Source organism: Dasypus novemcinctus, chromosome 27 (genome assembly GCF_030445035.2).
Source record: "Dasypus novemcinctus isolate mDasNov1 chromosome 27, mDasNov1.1.hap2, whole genome shotgun sequence".
Taxonomy (NCBI): domain Eukaryota; kingdom Metazoa; phylum Chordata; class Mammalia; order Cingulata; family Dasypodidae; genus Dasypus; species Dasypus novemcinctus.
The window spans coordinates 30,686,987-30,692,986 of NC_080699.1; the positions used below are offsets into that span (position 1 = coordinate 30,686,987).

Here is a 6,000-nt window from a genome sequence, read left to right on the forward strand (position 1 = left end):
TATCCAATGCCTTGCCTTCATTGATGCTACTATCCTATCCTGCACTTAACTCTAACCTGCCTTTCTGAATTTTTCATATCTTTGAAAAACCAAGTATCTATTATTTCATGTATTTTCTTACCACTTCAGGCTATTACCAGGCATATTTCTGATTCACCACACAAGCGATAATAACTATGTACTTTCTGGTATTATTTACGGTTAATGAATGCTGGTGGATATTATCTCTACCAAAATTGTCAAATTCTTGAGAACAGAAATTGTGCCTAGCATTGTATCATATTTTTTGGTTAAGGATTTTAAGGTTATTGATGATCGAAATTTTCTAAAGCATTTAAGAATTATTCTATTACAAAGTTTTTATGATTCTCACCCGAATTTGCAAAATCTACTTAAAAATAAAGAGTTTAAAAACTCTGCATCTGGCAATAAAATATTGAAATTAAATTGCAATCATTTATTCAAAAAGATATAGTAAATAAATATTTTGAATAAACAATTTCAAATATATTGTACATCAAACATTATTGTTCAGTCTTTACAGAGAATCTGTCAGATTTCTCCAGAAATATATATCTATGTCTATATCTGTATCTAAATCTACCTAAACACAAACATACACACACACACACATACATTATGTATATGTCTTAAGAGATTTATTGGGCAAGTATGACATATGTAGTGCAGGTGGACAGAAAGAATTTCGTCTTTTCTGCGAAACCTCAGATTGGATGAGGCCCACCCATATTATTGAGGGCAATCTCCTTTACTCAGAGTCAACTGATCACAGATGTGAATCATATCCACAAAATACCTTCAGCACTATCTAGACTGTGTTTGACCAAACAACAGGGCACCAATATGCTAGCCAAGATGACAATTAAAATTAGTCATCCCATATAGAAAATAATCTATATAATGCATATGTTTCCATTGTTCCTCAAAAATTCTGTTTTGATGGTTTTAGGAAGAAAAAGAATCATCATTATCTCTCCTTGTTAGGTTTGTTAGGAACTCTTTATAGAAACATTTGCCAGATTATTTTATTCATTTCCCAAATTGAAATGTTCTAAACAATACTATGAGTATATCAAATATAAATAAAATTAGTAGAGATCAATTAAAATAAAACTTTCAGATCTTACAGAGTTTGTTGTTTTCCTTGGTTTTCTATTTTTCTCCTGTTGGAAATGATGTTATAAAATACATTTAGTCTATGTCATCAAAATTTCCTGAAGGTTTGAATTTTTAAGTGACTTAACAGGAAATCCACTGGAGCCCTAACAATATGTTATTTTCTTGTTTCCCACCAATAATCTAACAAGAGCAATAAATCATGCATATACATATATGAAACTATTAACTACTTAGGAGTTAATGGAAGAAAAGGGACATCTTAATTGTTTCTTTTCCCAAGATTTGATACCCGTGGGAAAAGATTCTAGTGGGAAGCAATTATGATTGTTTGTTTCCAATAAGACACTTAGTATTTATACATAGAGTATAAAATATTTATGTGAGATCAACCAATCCTTGCAGAGGGCCAGATGGCCTTCGCACAGACATCATCTGAGATCAGGACCAGTGACTCAGAATAATTGCCAAAGGAGAATTTAGGCTATGACTTCATCAGCCACCAAGTACTCACTCAGGACTGCAAAGTTAGTTTTCAATTATTTACCAGCATCTCCAGGATCATCTCCCTCCTAGAACCATGGAGAAGAATATAAAGCACTAAGCTCTCTAGAATGAAGGAGGGGAATGCCTCAATTCCAGTTTTGACACATAAATACTTAGAGTCCTCTATGCTAGCCTCCCTCACAGATCAAAGCGACATGCACATTGTTGTTTATATATTCCCAACAGTTCTCTAAAATTCACCCTCCCAAATGAGCATAGGCTCTCATATTTTCCTGACACTTCTATAATCAATGTAAACACTTCTTTGATCATTTCAACTTAGGCACAGAGATATCTTTGTTCTCTTGTATTTGGTTTATGCTAACTTATCTACAAATATCTCTCAAAATTTTATTGAACACGTACTTTTTGAGGCTTGCTATATGGTAAGTGTAGTGGTAAATTTAAATACAAGAAACAAATTCATGGATGCATAGACATAAAAATTGGTTTTAATCTTATTTAAAGACCATGGAGAATACTGATGATTTTAAGAGGTAAATAAACAGTGAAATAATGCTGCCTCTTTGCATTTTTGTATATATTAATGTAGAAAAAAGAAACAGGGTCAATATGCTGACAAAATTAATTATGGTCATATATATGGGACTGAAATTTGTGGGTAAATGAAAGATCTTTCATAGAGAAATTCAATAGGTAACAAGTATACAACATTACTAACATTTATTAAGTTCTTCAAAACAGTCACGAATTATGATAATTACCTTGTAGGCAAGAATTCATTTAGATTCATAACAACATCAAGAGATAGATAGTAACAGTTAAATTTTTAAGATGCTTGGAGAGTAGAGCGATTGCCCAAGTCAAGCAAGAGATGAGTGGCTGAGCTGAGATTTTAACTCAGGGCTATCTAATGCACTATCAGTGCACTTTAAAATTATAAAATCTTTGAATATAAAATAACCTTTGAGATAATGAATATAATTTAATCAAATGTCACATACAGTGTTTGTGTCCTTGAATATAATCTGCTGTGTGGTTTTTTAGGTTATGCTTGAATATTTCTAGTTGTGAGTAGTATGCAGCACATTGACAACTAGTCCATTTCTGGGTATTTCTGACCATCAGAATCTTCTTTGTTGTGAAACAAAATATGTTTCCCCATAGTTTCCAGCATGCAGTCTTAGCTAAGGCTCTCAGAGACATACCGGGTCCAAAATCTCTTAAATATAGCAACATTTTAAGCGTTTCAAGATAGCAATGTAGTACCTGGATTTTTATTTGCTAATCAAGTATCCACAGTTATTTCAGCTATTTTTATATAACAAGATTTCTAAATCCCTAAATTGCCCAGTTTTCAATATTTCATATAAAGTACTGAATCCCAAAGAGTACATTAATCCAGCTGATCCTTGACTATTAAGAAGGACTATGAATTTTGGTGTTGTAGATTCTATTTCTAGTCTTTGTAATTAAATATACTAGTATTAAACTTAGAGAAAAATTGCTAGTTGCATTTTCTGTGGTCTAGTAATACACATATTAGCTTCTTTAGACCACATGCAAGATACATGATTATAAAAACTGAACAGCATGAAAGATGCTTATGGTTTGTCATCAAAGAACCCTCCTCATTTTGGGAGCCATAGTAGTCTTCAGACCTCCACTGCTTTCAGCCATGAAGTTCAATTAAGGATGACCAATCATAGTCTATAGTTACCCTGGGCACAGAAGTGGAATACATGACTTAAATTTAGGCCTTTATATTGCTTTCCTGGGGTTATTCAAATTAGAAACAAGGGAAGGCAGTTCCTCACTGTTGGTGGAGCTGTTGAGATATAAGCATAAGAAGGGCCAAGTTTTCTTCTAGCCTTATAGACTAGAAACTCCGTATAAAGGAAACTGGAACCATGGAGTTTCATGAAAGAAAGGTACTGGCAGCTGTCTGGCCACTCAGCTATTTTGAGTTGGGATTTTAATAAGAAAAATATCTCAAACTAATATAATAAGTTTTCAGAGATTTAAGAACTCTCTGTTCATTAATTGCAGAACTCATTCACTACCCTTAAAGAAAGTTTAATAATTATGCCTTTTACCATGCATGGCATTAATAATAAATGTGAAATATGGGAAATAAAAAGCAGAGCCCTTAGAAATAACCTTACTTCTGCCTAACTTAAAAATTGTTAAATTGTTCTTTTCTATTAAAAAGTTATGATATGCTTAAGTATAGTGTCCTGGAAGTCTATAATTCCTACTCTGGAAAACCAGAATCATTGGTTTTCCAAGTAGCTGAGGAGGCTCTAGAGCTCTCTGCAATATGAATCTCTTCTGAGGACGGAGAAAATAATGATCTCCACAGAATTATTCTTTCCCCATCCATACACATACATACAATTATGCAGACAAGTAAACACATACACAAATACATACACATGCACTTATTTTCTCTTTTTTAACTTTAGAAACTGCTGAGAGGATAAGCGACCCTGGGAATCGTTCCACATCAACTGAGTTCATCCTCGCTGGGCTGACACAACATCCTGAACTCCAGCTGCCCCTCTTCCTCCTCTTCCTAGGAATCTATGCAGTCACAGTGGAGGGGAATCTGGGCATGATCACACTGATTGGGCTCAGTCCTCCCCTACATACTCCATGTACTATTTCCTCCACAACCTGTCCTTCATTGATCTCTGCCATTCCTCTGCGGTTACCCCCAAAATGCTGGTAAACTTTGTGATGGAGAAGAACACCATCTCCTACCCTGAATGCATGTCTCAGCTTTATTTCTTTCTGGTTTTTGATATTGCAGAGTGTCACATGTTGACTGTAATGGCATATGACTGCTATGTTGCCATCTATAGCCCCTTAATTTATAATACCATCATGTCTTGTCATTCTGTTTCTGGTTTGCAAGGGGAATGTATATTTTGGGCTTCATTGGTTCTACAATTCAAACAGGTTTAATATGGAGACTCTTTCTGCAAGACCAGTGTGGTTAACCATTTTGTTGTGTGTGATCTCTTTCTACTCCTGGAGTTATCCTGTTTGAGTATTTACATCAGTGAGTTACTGGTTCTGTGCTTGAATGCATTTAACATCCTGATGCTCGCCCTCACCATTTTTGCATTCCACATCTTCATCATTGCCAGCATCCTCAGCATCAGCTCCACTGAAGGGAGGTCAAAAGCCTTCATTCGGCACATGCAGTTCCCACATATCAGCTCTTGCTGTTTTCTTTGGGTCTGCAGCATTCATGTACCTGCAGCCATCATCGGTCAGCTCTATGGACCAAGGGAAAGTGTCCTCTGTGTTTTATACTGTTTTTGTTCCCATGCTGAACTCTCTCATTTATAGTCTGCAGAATAAGAGTGTCAAATTGGCCCTGAAGAAAATTCTAGACATTGAGCATGTCCGTGAATAGAATAGGTATGATGACATCATATTAGTAACAGGTCTTCCATCTGATTAGATATGTTATTTGTTAGATTAATTCCTCAAGTTGTGTATTCAGTGACACTTCTTTTTCCCATACAACAATTCTGCAAAATTCCACTCCAGGCCTCCTTGTCCTTCAAACTTATATTGCAGTGGCACTATGTGGAAAGGAATTCTCTGGAAGTCATTGGACCTTCCACAATTACCACCATTCAGATAAGCACTGTAAGTAAATTACATTTTTTTAAAATGAAACTGCTAAGGGCAAAAGGATCCCTAATTTTATTTTAAGTAATAATACAAACAACAAGAATATTACTAGTATGATGATGATGATGATGGTAGTAATATATATTATGATGATTTTATGAATGATAAGCACTGTACCAAGCACTTTAAAATGTAATATTTATAGTATTCCCCCAACGCAAGTACTAGTATTAATACCATTTTAAAGATGAAAATCTTGACGCTTAGGGAATTTACTGCACCCAAAGTCTCAAATGTAATAAGCTGATTGAGCTTGGAAACAAACCTAAGAAGTTTGGCTCCAAGACATGTGATTTCACCCACAGTGCTTTATGACCCCCAGACAACAGTGGTAGGTCTAAGGACTCCTAAAGCAGTTCTTTCTACACTGGGTATTCCCAGCTCCATATATCACCCTCTTGCTCACCTCTGAATATCTCCCATGCAATTCTTACTTTTGCTTTTGACATAATGAAATTAATTAAAATCTTTCAAAGATGTGCCGATAAAAGCAAATGGAGCATGACTAGATATTCTTCATTTAGGACACTCAAATTGTTACACATGATAGCAAGTCCTTATATAAGAGCAACCCATACAAGTTTGTGTTATATTTATACCAGCCATGATATGGTTATTTATGTGTCAAGAGCTCATATTATGGTAAAT

At 34.9% G+C, this 6,000-nt stretch overlaps 1 pseudogene; it reads left to right on the forward strand.

Annotated features, from left to right (window-relative positions):
• The first annotated feature begins 3,237 nt into the window (after window positions 1-3,237).
• On the forward strand, window positions 3,238-5,068 carry LOC101445325 (putative olfactory receptor 8G3; annotated as a pseudogene).
• Window positions 5,069-6,000: the final 932 nt, after the last annotated feature.